We start from the raw sequence: 11,079 nt of genomic DNA, 5'->3' as shown, positions 1-11,079 counted from the left end.
TTGAGGTCCTTCATGGGCCTTATAGAATATTATTCTAAATTTGTCAACAATTTCTCAGAAAAGACTATTGAGTTGAGAAGTTTACTCAAGAAAGGTTGCAAATTTATTTGGGGTACAGAACAAGAATCTGCTTTCGAGATGATCAAAGAGCAAATTTGTAAAGCAGGTGTTTTAGCTCCCTTTGACACTAGACTTCCAACTATTCTCATGGTAGATGCAAGTGCATTTGGATTGGGTGCCATCCTTATCCAGAAACATGGTTCCTTGGAACGGCCAGTTGCCTTTGCTTCTAAGACATTGTCTGATGCTGAGAGGAATTACAGTGTAATAGAGAAAGAGGCCTTGGCTGTCGTGTGGGGCGCACACTATTTTCGGACGTATCTCTGGGGTATCAGCTTTGTCATCAAAACTGATCACAAGCCTTTACTTAGAATTCTCGCTCCTGGTGGAGCTGTCAGAGGTTCTCCTAGATTGGCCAGGTTAGCCTCCAAATTACAAGATTTCCATTTCCAAGTAGAACATATTCAAGGTTGGAGAAATCTCCAGGCAGATTGTTTTTCTAGATTGCCTTTGGTTACTACGGATTTTGATCTCCAAATTGACCTGTTAGATGAGAGTGTTGCATGGGTGCAGGACGTCACCTCTTTTGGGGTGGGTTCCTTCTCACATCAGGATTGGATAGATGCCATGAAGAGTGATGAGGTTCTTAAGGAGGTGATCAAGTTACTCAAGGATGGTCCTAGGAGAGAGAGTTGTGTGCAAATCCCTGTTCGTCCTTACATTAAGATATTAGACGAATTATCTACATGTGGGGAAGACATAGTCTTACGAAATGACAAATTTGTTCCGCCAAGTAGCCTCAGACGCAAACTTTTTGAAATAGCACATGAGGGACATCTTGGACAGACATTGACTCAACAGAGACTCAAACAAAATTTTTGGTGGCCCGGAATGGATGCACAAATTACAGTGTGGGTTGAACAGTGTGGGCTGTGCAAAGAAGGAGAAAAGCGTCTGAAAATAGCTGTTGGCTCTAGCATGGGCGAGATAGCTTGTCCTGAAGTACCATGGCATACTATATGCATGGACTTCATTGGGCCCATGTCTGAGCTTGTCCTACATCAACGGTTTGCTATAGTATGTGTTGATGCATTTTCTAAATGGGTAGTTGTCAACTTTGTCAGAGACATCACTACTGAGACCACCATTTTATTCCTCAAATCTTTGTTTCATTCTGAGGGTTTTCCTAGTATCATTGTCACTGACAACGGGACCCAGTTGGTCTCACAGAAAATGAAGTCTTTTCTTTCCCATTCTGGTGTGTCCCACCATCGTACTTCACTATACAATCCTCAAGGAAACGGATTGTGTGAGAGGATCAATAGACTAGTGAAGGGAACAATTCAACTGGCTGTCTCTGGTGGGTGCAGTGTGTCTGATATTGTTCAAGAGATGGTATATGCTCATCGTACGACAGTACATGGGAGTTCCATGAAATCTCCTTTTGAAATTTTACGTGGAAGACCACCGAGCACAAAACTTGCTCCATCTTGGTTCAAACAACTATTGTTGAATCATGGGTCTGTTGATTCTAAGCATGTTATGTCATCTCCAAATGAGAGTTGTACCGTTTCCAAAGGGGATATGGTCAAAGTTAAACCAGGGAGGTGTGCCAAAGGTTTGTCAAAATTTCGAGGGCCTTTTACTGTTAAAAAAGTTTTTCCCAATTATGTACTCCTAGAAAATGGGGAAAAATGGAATTTGAGACGAGTTGCTGTTTACCAAAAATGTGGACGAAGTCCTTCTGTTTCTGTTGTTCCAATTTCTCATAATCCTAGTTCTGTTTTTACTAAGGAAGGGGGTAGTAGTGGTTACATGTTCTTATCCCAAGAATGTGCTTCTTCCTCCCCTTCGAACAGGTTTTGCTTCGGAGGTGGTGATGCATCAGACTCTGGTTCTTCTACTGTCTCATCCACCACCATCGATCATTCTCCCTCCCTCCCACCTCCCCTTTCCACTTCCAGGATTCCAAGGTACCGCAAACCACCCAATTATCTAAATGATTACCTTTGCAATTAATATCTTTTCTTTTCTGTTGTTTGATTTATAAGGAAAGGAGATGTGTTGTAAACTATATACTTGTTAACTCTATGAAATGCTCTATCTCCATGTTCTTCCCTCCCTGTATTCTGGAATTGTATTACGACTGTAGACTCGAAGTTCTGCCAGGGCAGTTGGTCGACTGGTCAGCAGGCGCTGGGACCTTCACTGCTGCGCTCGTAAATAAACCACCTTATCTACCTTAAAGGGTGTGTGAGTCTATCTACAACACCAACCAAGCAATTACAATGTTTCCGAACACCGTTCAGTCTGACTACTATTTACAATGAACCCAATTTTCTGTCCTTGCTAACCAGCGCACAAAGGCTCCTTTTGGGCTCAGTAACCAAGAGAATACATGACGTATGCAGTGTGCCTACACGACCAGCAGATGTCCGCGTTGTTAAAAGTGGGGTACAATGTCACTTCCCTTATATTAATCGCCCTGACATGCATATGGGCATTTCCAAGCATGTTACAGGCACTGCAATCCTAGTATAGAGCGAGGGTCTTTCACAAAGGGAAACCACGTTAGCACCAGACTCCAGCCACCCTAGACTGGCCACCAGCTTTGGCGAGTTGACTCTGTAGAGCGGATGGTGGGATTCAGAAGAGTCCCCAGCATTAGACTGTCACTCAGGGCAGTGACGTAGCGCAAATTGATGGTCTCTCTGCAGAAAGTGAAGAGAGGTCCCCGATTCTTCCATCTCCCCCATATATATTCATAGGCTTTAAAGTGAGTCCGTGCCCCTTGAGTGATGACGCCTCATGTGCCACACGTCCAGGACTCAGGGCAAGAAACAGAGCTATCATAAAGCTTTAGGTGCAAACGGGAGCATGAGAGCATTTCCTCTTGGTCTTTGATTCTCTCCGCGCATATATTATATTGCATGGTTCTAAATATTTGAAAGTGAAATCTACACCCAAAAGTACACGCATGAGTGAAGCTGAGAGGCTGCCTTCCTAAGAGACATCAAACAATGTGAAAGCAAGGTTCAGTGCAGGAATAACTCACGCTGAAAGCGTCATGTATTTAGGCACTCTTTAATAACACAATGATACACTGGGGGCCGTAAGAGGAACTGGGAGGCCAGACAACAATATAAAAGGTATGCATTTTAATCTCTTTCTTCCTGCCTATTAGCCACATCTCTGGGTTTGTCGCGTTGGTCCCCGTCTGTTGTTCTGCGTCAAGCAGCTGTTTATTGACTTCTAGAAGCTATGAAGGGCACTGTTTCCGACAGGGTTATACATCTGTAATTTCAGAACATTCAATGTTCACATTACTCGGAGCATTCAGGGCCGTCGCTATAATTAACTGCATACAGGGCGTGGGAGCCAAAAACCTTTGTCAGAACGCACACCAAGGGATGACGAAGACAGCTGGGTTTTAAAAGCGACCGCCCAGGCGTCACAGCAGACACAGCCCACCTGCCACAGGTAGGCGTCAGACACGCGCCAGAGTGAGCCGCAGTCCGGAGGTCACCTGTCGCAGGTGAGTGACATTCAGCGTGGATGTTAAAGGTCGGAATGCAAGCCAGCTCCCACACTACACCGGCAAGGTCTGTTTGGGTCAAAGGAGCAGATTTAGTTCTACTATTCACGCAGCTCAAACATGGCTCTGCAGGCCAGAGGCGCAGCCCTGAGTCCTGTCTGCTAGATACTACAAGGAAACATCCGAGGTTACAAGTAAAGTGCCTCTCTCTGGCGGGCTTTAAGAACTATTAGAGGTGCAGATGTAAGACCTCACACTCGTTTTGACTGACCTTAGAGTCAGAGGAGCAGCCGCGAGGATAAGAGAGAGAGAGATAAAGAACGAGAGAGAGATAAAGAGAGATAGAGAGACAGAGAGAGAGAGAGAGTTAAAGAGAGAGAGAGAGAGAGCTAAAGAAAGGGAGAGAGATAAAGAGAGAGAGATTTTGCAGCGAATATCGAACACCCAAGACCACCTCTATAGGTAAAGCCAACAGGAGTCAATAAGGAGACTACCCTCTAGTTACAGGCAAGAGTTCGAAAATAGTTGTAAAGCCCTGAGGAAATGTCTCACAAGAGGCAGCATCATGTCCTCAGTGTGCTGGCATCAGTCTCTTAGTCCCATGAGAGTTGATCCCAGGGTGGTAGACCTATCTGGCTGCTGCTTTGAGTTACTGCTTATATTTACTGCTGATCTGCTTTGACTTACTGCTTGTACTTACTGCTGCTCTGCTTTGAGTTACTGCTTGTACTTACTGCTGCTCTGCTTTGAGGTATTGCTTGTACTTACTGCTGCTCTGTCATGCTTTGGCTCCAGTATGTTTTCTTCGTAGTCAATTGCTCAATCGTTTTCTGTCCCGAGACTCGTGTTTCCCAGGGTGTTGATGTCATCTTTCTACCTATCAGTTTACAGATCAGAAATCCCTGATCCCAAGTGTGCTATCCTGGAGTTCCTCTCTCTGTTTTGGCGCGGTCTCCATGCTCCTCAATATGTTGGTCTAAGGGGCATAATCTAAGTCCTTGCAGCCTGTGTGTTGCTGTCGGGGGTGGTGGTGGTGGTTTGGTTTGGCATTGGGTGAGGGGAGTGACATCATTTAAGGTAGCTCAGGTTTGGCAGTTTTGTTATGCTTCAGCACCTTTCACGAGGTGTTGGATTTATTGTTAACCAGTGGCCTCAACCACCGATATTTCAGTCAATTGGACTCAGGTGTCTTTAAGATTCAATGTCTTAATTTTCACTTTTGGTGTTAGACTCATGCCTCTCAATAATTTGTGTTCAGCCTCCTCGGTATGTTATTGTGCTCGGGTTTTCAGTGAAATCTCACAAACATTTATTATTAAATGCTTTGAGCTTTCTTCGCAATGTGATATGCTCACTTACTCGGCATTCTGTATGTTAACAGAAGTCTCCTGCTCCTTAAATGAATTGACTCAAGCTCCAACCTTCAGTAGGGTGGTCATAATCTGATTCTCACTGGGCTAGCCTCGGGCTTATGCCATTACTGTGCACCCCTGAAGTGCCACCAGTCAGTGTCAGTGTGTTCGCTTCAGACACTCCTCACCATTCCTGTCCTGTCTTCCTGATTCTTACTGTGTTGGTCTAAGGCTCAAGCCCTTCTTTATATTGGCCCTATCCTCCTCCTATTATTAAGGCCTTAATCAACTGTCAGTTTTTGAAGATTTAACTGAGTTTTTCGTACATCTTGAGATGTTCATTTTGTGAGTGAGAGCCTTAGCTTTCTGCACTATAATTGTCTTGGAATTTTGCCAATTGCTACTACCAACTGTGTTTGCCCAGGCGTCCTGCATGGGCTATTTGCAATTTGCTGCTCCTCTGGTTATTTACCACAAGCCCTTATTTTTCATGATGCTGATTTCAGGCTTCTGCATTTAAGTGTGTTCTTATGGGTGTAACTCTAAATATCGAAGTCGGAATATCGATGGCATTACATTTTGAAGTCAGTATCTCATCAGTGTTATTAAATCGAGGTAAGTAAAATCGTTTGTACGTATATCATTATTTAGGGTCGGATTACGATTTTGACAGTATTCAGACCACCACGGCATCAATATCGGATTCACTGCCACGACTAGGCGTTCCGCCTGCCGTATTACACTGTTGAGGTTTGGAAGAACAAAAGACCACCGTAGCACCATACCACCGCCAGCCATTCGCTGACTGCCTCGATGTCGATTGGGGAAAAGAATCTATCATAGGATGGTACGGCGAAGTTCATCCCATCCGAATTAAGGGCCCCATTAGGATGTCGGGCCGATCGCCAGCGCCATGCGGGCTGTGGCGATCCGCCCGACACCCACCCCCGCCCGCCACCCATTTCCCCCCGCCATATTAGTATGGCGGGGGGACCGGGGCGGACCGAAAGACCGTCTGCCGCTTTTCCGCCCGGTCAACTCGTAAAAAGGGTTTCATATGGTGGCAGTGTCTGTTAGACACCGCCAGCCATATTAGGATGTGGGCGGGAACATGCTTTTCCATGGCGGCGTTGCCGCCACGGAAAGGCATGTGGGAATGTCTTGTGGGGGCCTGTTGCGGGCCCCCAGGGACTCCGAGAGGGTGGGAGTTGCACATGGGGGGTACCGCTGGTACCCCCCTGCACTTCATTGTACAACGTGGCAGGCACCACATATGGTGGAGGTGCCTGTCACGTTGTGCATTGAAGTGCACAATGTGCATTTTCAGCAGCGCCCGCTGCAATGTCAAAAATGCGGGATGGGCCCAGCAGTGTGGCGGGCGCATCCTAATGGCCCCCACGGGACCACCGACCTTATGGCGGGCGGTCCCGTTTTACATCGGGCAAAGTCCGCCCGCCATCCTAATGGGGCCCTAAGTGTTGGCTTTCCGATGAGCCTACTGTGGCTGTAAGAACGCCTGCTTCGAGTCGGCGGATTCAAAGGAATTGAGGTGCATACTCACTGATTTCCTTTTCTTCCTTTCAGTCTCCCCCATGGATCCATTTCTCCAGGTCTCGCCTTCACTGCAGCATCTTGACCCCGAAGAAACAACCCTGTTGTCGCCAAAATAAAGGTAAGTCCATTTTGTAGGATTTACCCATTGACTGGACTGGGCACATATGGTCCATACTCCAGCAATGGGAAAGGACTGGTAGTGTTTTGTTTTAAAAAAACATTCTTTTTTTTTTTTTTTTTGAAACTTTTTATTGAAAATAAAAACATGAAAACAAACCAAAACATAGCAAGGCATTACAATAGAAATGTGTCGCCAATTAGCCCGTGGGGGGGGGTTACAGACGCAAATCAGATATCATCACAAACAATAAATCGGGGGGAGGGGGGGGAAAGGAGACCAGAAGTATACAAAACAGTTATATTCCTGCGAAGGAAACATCAGGTTGGGAGGAAGACAAATCAATATCACATTCCGATATGGGGGGAGCACAGATATCGCCACGATATGTGTTCCACTGAGTCCAGATCTTCCCCCATTTGCCAGGTTTGCCACGGGAAACATAAACCGTTTTTTCTCAAAACATGCACCAATCCATGTTTTGTTTCCACCCCAGGACTGTCGGAGGCCTCTGGGCGCCCCATAGTTGGGCAATGTCACGCTTGGCAATCATGTTACCTAAGGTTGCCCATCGAAGCTGCGCCAGATTGTAATCATTCGGCTCCCAGACGTTCAACAAGCACCTTCGCGCTTCAGGCATCAGTCGCACACCCGTAACCTCGCTCATTACCGCATGTACTCGATTCCAATAGTTCAGCACAGCAGGACATTCCCAAAGCATATGAAGAAACGTAGCCACCATGCCGCATCCACGCCTGCACAATCCATCCGCCGAGAACCCCATTCGCACCAGACGCGGACCAGTCACATACACCCTATGCAGAATTTTGAGTTGGACAAACCGAAGGCGTGCCGGAATAGCCACCTCTTTCGGGGAAGAGATCGCGGCTTGCCAATCTTCATCATCAAGCTCCAGACCATCACTGGTCCACAACCCTCGGAGGACTTCCAATAAATCAATCCTGGTATTAATCAGTTTTTTATAAATGAGCGAAATAGTGCTATCGGGGATATGCCCATCTAGTATCCGATCTTCAAGCGGGGATGCTTCCGGCACGTCCGAGCCTCGGGGAAAAACAGACAAGATTGCGTGCCGGATTTGCGCATATCGAAAAGATTCCCTATCATTCAATCCATACTCAACTTTCAATTCCTCAAACGTTTTGATTCTATCCTTGATCCACACATCATCAACCCTGCTGATCCCAATCATGTCCCACCGATCGAATCCCTTCGATTGCCAAAGGGAGCCAAGTTTATCCGAGGCATAGAGTGGAGTAGCCCGGGTCAGCCTGTCAGCCCATCCCGTGGCCGCCGTAGCTCGATACCACACCTGTACCGCCGTTTTAGTGGGACCCGTCAGGGACCTACCGGCTGACTTCGCGTATAAAGCCCTGTTGTAATCGCCGCCGGGCAGCAACCATTTATCCATCGCAAAAGCCGGGTTTAGTGAATGAGCATAAGCGCCGTGGTTGATGGCCCCTAGTTGAGAGGCCCAATAATAGCGTCGGATGTCAGGGAGTGCGATGCCACCATCGTACCAAGGGAGCGTGAGTTTCGAAAGAGCTATACGAGAACGCCCCCCCATATCAACTGTTGCTGTAGACTTTCATTCTCCCGGAAATAACCGGCTGGTACTACGTCAAGCGTGTTTTGCAGCGCATAAAGAAATCGGGGGAGCGACATCATCTTAAACAACGCCGCTCGTCCCAGGGGAGAGAGAGGAAGTCTGTTCCACGTTTCTATATCCGCTCGAAGACGTAGGAGAGGGGGCAGCAAATTGCGCTCGTAACGGAGCGTGGGGTCCAGGGTAACAAAGATTCCCAGATATTTGAATCCCTCGAGAACCACCGAAATCGGACATCCACGTGGTAGGAGGGGAGCAACGCCGGAAAGAACATAAATGCAAGATTTCGACCAATTGATGACTAGACCGGAATTTTTATTGAAAGAAGTCAAAACATCGAAAAGGACGATCAACGACTTTCGAGGCGACGTAAGGTATAAGAGTATATCATCTGCGTATAGAGATATACGGTCTTCAAATCCCGGTGACCATCTGATACCCTTCAAGGATGGCTCCCATCGCAACCAAGCCGCCAATGGCTCTAAAGCAAGAGCAAACAGAAGTGGGGACAGAGGACAGCCCTGGCGTGTACCCCTACCAAGCGCAAAGGAGGCCGAAACACGCCCATTCACCACTACCTGGGCCAAAGGATCAGTATAAAGCAGTTGCACCCAACGGATAAAGGCGGGCCCAAAACCGAATTTAGAAAGGACCGCCCAAAGATAAGGCCACTCCAGCGAATCAAACGCCATAGTGGCGTCTAGAGACGCCAAGATGGCCGACTCCCGCAGAGTCCCGGCTCGCGCCAGGACTCCATGGAGGCGCCGAAGATTAAGTGCCGTATTGCGATGTGGTATAAAGCCGGATTGGTTCGGGTGAACAAGATCTCCTATAACAGAAACTAAACGAGTAGCAAGAACTTTGGCCAAGATCTTAGGTTCAACATTGATAAGGGAAATAGGTCTGAAGGATTCGCATCGGTCACGCGGCTTTCCCTCCTTATGGATAACCACTATGGAGGCTAACCGTTGATCAGGAGGAAGAGACCCTCTCTCAAGGGATTCCAAAAACATCGATCGCAAATACGGCGCCAGTACGTCCGGACGGAGCTTGTAAAGCTCAATGGGGAGTCCATTAGGGCCCGAGGCCTTCCCGGAGCGGATCGATCGGATAGCGGTCGCAATTTCATCAACCGATAGCGGAGCTTCCAGCAGGTCCCGTTCCGGGCCAGACAAGCATGGTAGTGAGATATCACGTAGAAGCAAACGGGAGTCCTGCTCTGGTCTATCGGACACAGGGGAGTACACTACTCGAAAATGATCGGCGAACCGGGCAACAATCCCAGCAGGGTCAGTTATACTTTCACCATTCACACCAACTATGACAGGGATAACTCGACTCGCGCATTCTCTCCTATCCAACCAAGCAAGCAATTTCCCAGCTTTATCCCCCACATCATACAGACGCCCCTGCTGTTCACGACTCATCTCTTTCGCAGCGTCAGTCACAAGTGCTCTATATTCGTGCTGTTTTAGGTCTAACAAGTGCAGCTTCTCAGGGGAGGCTCCAGGATCCAACTCTCCCTCAAGGATGGAAAGTTCAGTTTCAAGACGGACAACCTTCTCCCGCTTACATCTCTAAGCATTGCTAATCGATGAGAGGGCTTGTCCCCGAATGACAGTTTTATACGCCTCCCACAAGGAGACAGAAGAAGACACTGAACCCACATTTTCGGCAAAGTAACAATCGATCGCTTTAAATAATTCCACTCTAATCTTAGGATCACGGAGGTACCATGGGTTAATCGGGGCAACCCGACCTCCTGACCCCAGACGAGCGTTCACAACTAACCACAGCGGGGAGTGATCCGAAATACCCCTGGCAAGATGTTTCACCTCCCCTATGAGGGAAGCCTGGGAGGAGGGCATCAAAACATAATCCAATCTTGAAAGGCTGCCATGGGCCCCGGAGTGAAAAGTGTACTGCCGTTGCCCAGGATGATGTAAACGCCAGCAATCAGTTAGCCCCAGTGCCTCCAAGAAGTCCCCCAGCTAGGATTGAAATTTAACGAGGACTCGGGGAGGGTGACGATCATACATGCCGGACACTACTGAATTGAAGTTTCCCCCTACTACAAGCACACCCTCGGGTACTCCCAGGATAACTTTCCCCAGATCAGCATAGGTCGTAGTTTGGAGGCCTGGGGGTATGTAAACCGAGAGCAAAGTAATCACCCTCCCTTCCCAACGCCCTACAATAGCGGCATAACGTCCCCTATCATCAAGCATAACGTCATCAATAGCAAGAGGGAGGGAGGTCCGAACCAGAATGCCCACCCCTCTGGAGCCGGAAGTGAAACCCGAGTGGGCTATGAGACGGTATCCACGCCTATTCATGGCGTGGCACGTATTACCAAGCAAGTGCGTTTCTTGAAGCAGAACCACATCTGGAGACAAGCGTTTTAGCAACTGTAATACCACCCCCCGTTTAATCCTGTCTCCCAACCCATTTATGTTCCAACACAGAATGCGTAGTCCCCTATCCCCCATCCCAAAATCCACCCCAGGTCTCCCCCCACACCAGCCGCGACACTGCAACATAGGAGATCATCAGTACTATGCCTTGAATAAAACAAAAAAACTTAAAGTTGAACCCCCCAACCCCCCCGAACAACATCATACCCCCCACCCCGCATCCCTGCGTAAGACTCGAAAGCCACCCCAACTTGCAGTGTGCCTGTCGCCCTAACATACAACTAATCTACGAAAAGAACCCCAGAGGAGGAAGACACACCCGACCCCCTCCCACACCCCATTAAGACAACACAATATCAGACAATCGTAGCATATCATCAAACCACTGCCGAAAGTCAATACGTTGGTCCCGGAGCCGA

At 47.9% G+C, this 11,079-nt stretch overlaps 1 protein-coding gene across 1 annotated transcript in view; it reads left to right on the top strand.

The window, feature by feature from the left end:
* The first annotated feature begins 3,472 nt into the window (after positions 1 to 3,472).
* Positions 3,473 to 11,079, top strand: part of LOC144755278 (kelch-like protein 33) — a 190,916-nt gene continuing 183,309 nt past the window's right edge. Inside the window, exon 1 of the mRNA XM_078644049.1 lies at positions 3,473 to 3,595. The gene's annotated coding sequence lies outside the window, so the exon portion shown is untranslated. The remainder of the gene's footprint in view (positions 3,596 to 11,079) is intronic.

Source organism: Lissotriton helveticus, chromosome 5_1 (genome assembly GCF_964261635.1).
Source record: "Lissotriton helveticus chromosome 5_1, aLisHel1.1, whole genome shotgun sequence".
Classification (NCBI taxonomy): domain Eukaryota; kingdom Metazoa; phylum Chordata; class Amphibia; order Caudata; family Salamandridae; genus Lissotriton; species Lissotriton helveticus.
This window is presented reverse-complemented; position numbering and strand designations above follow the sequence as displayed.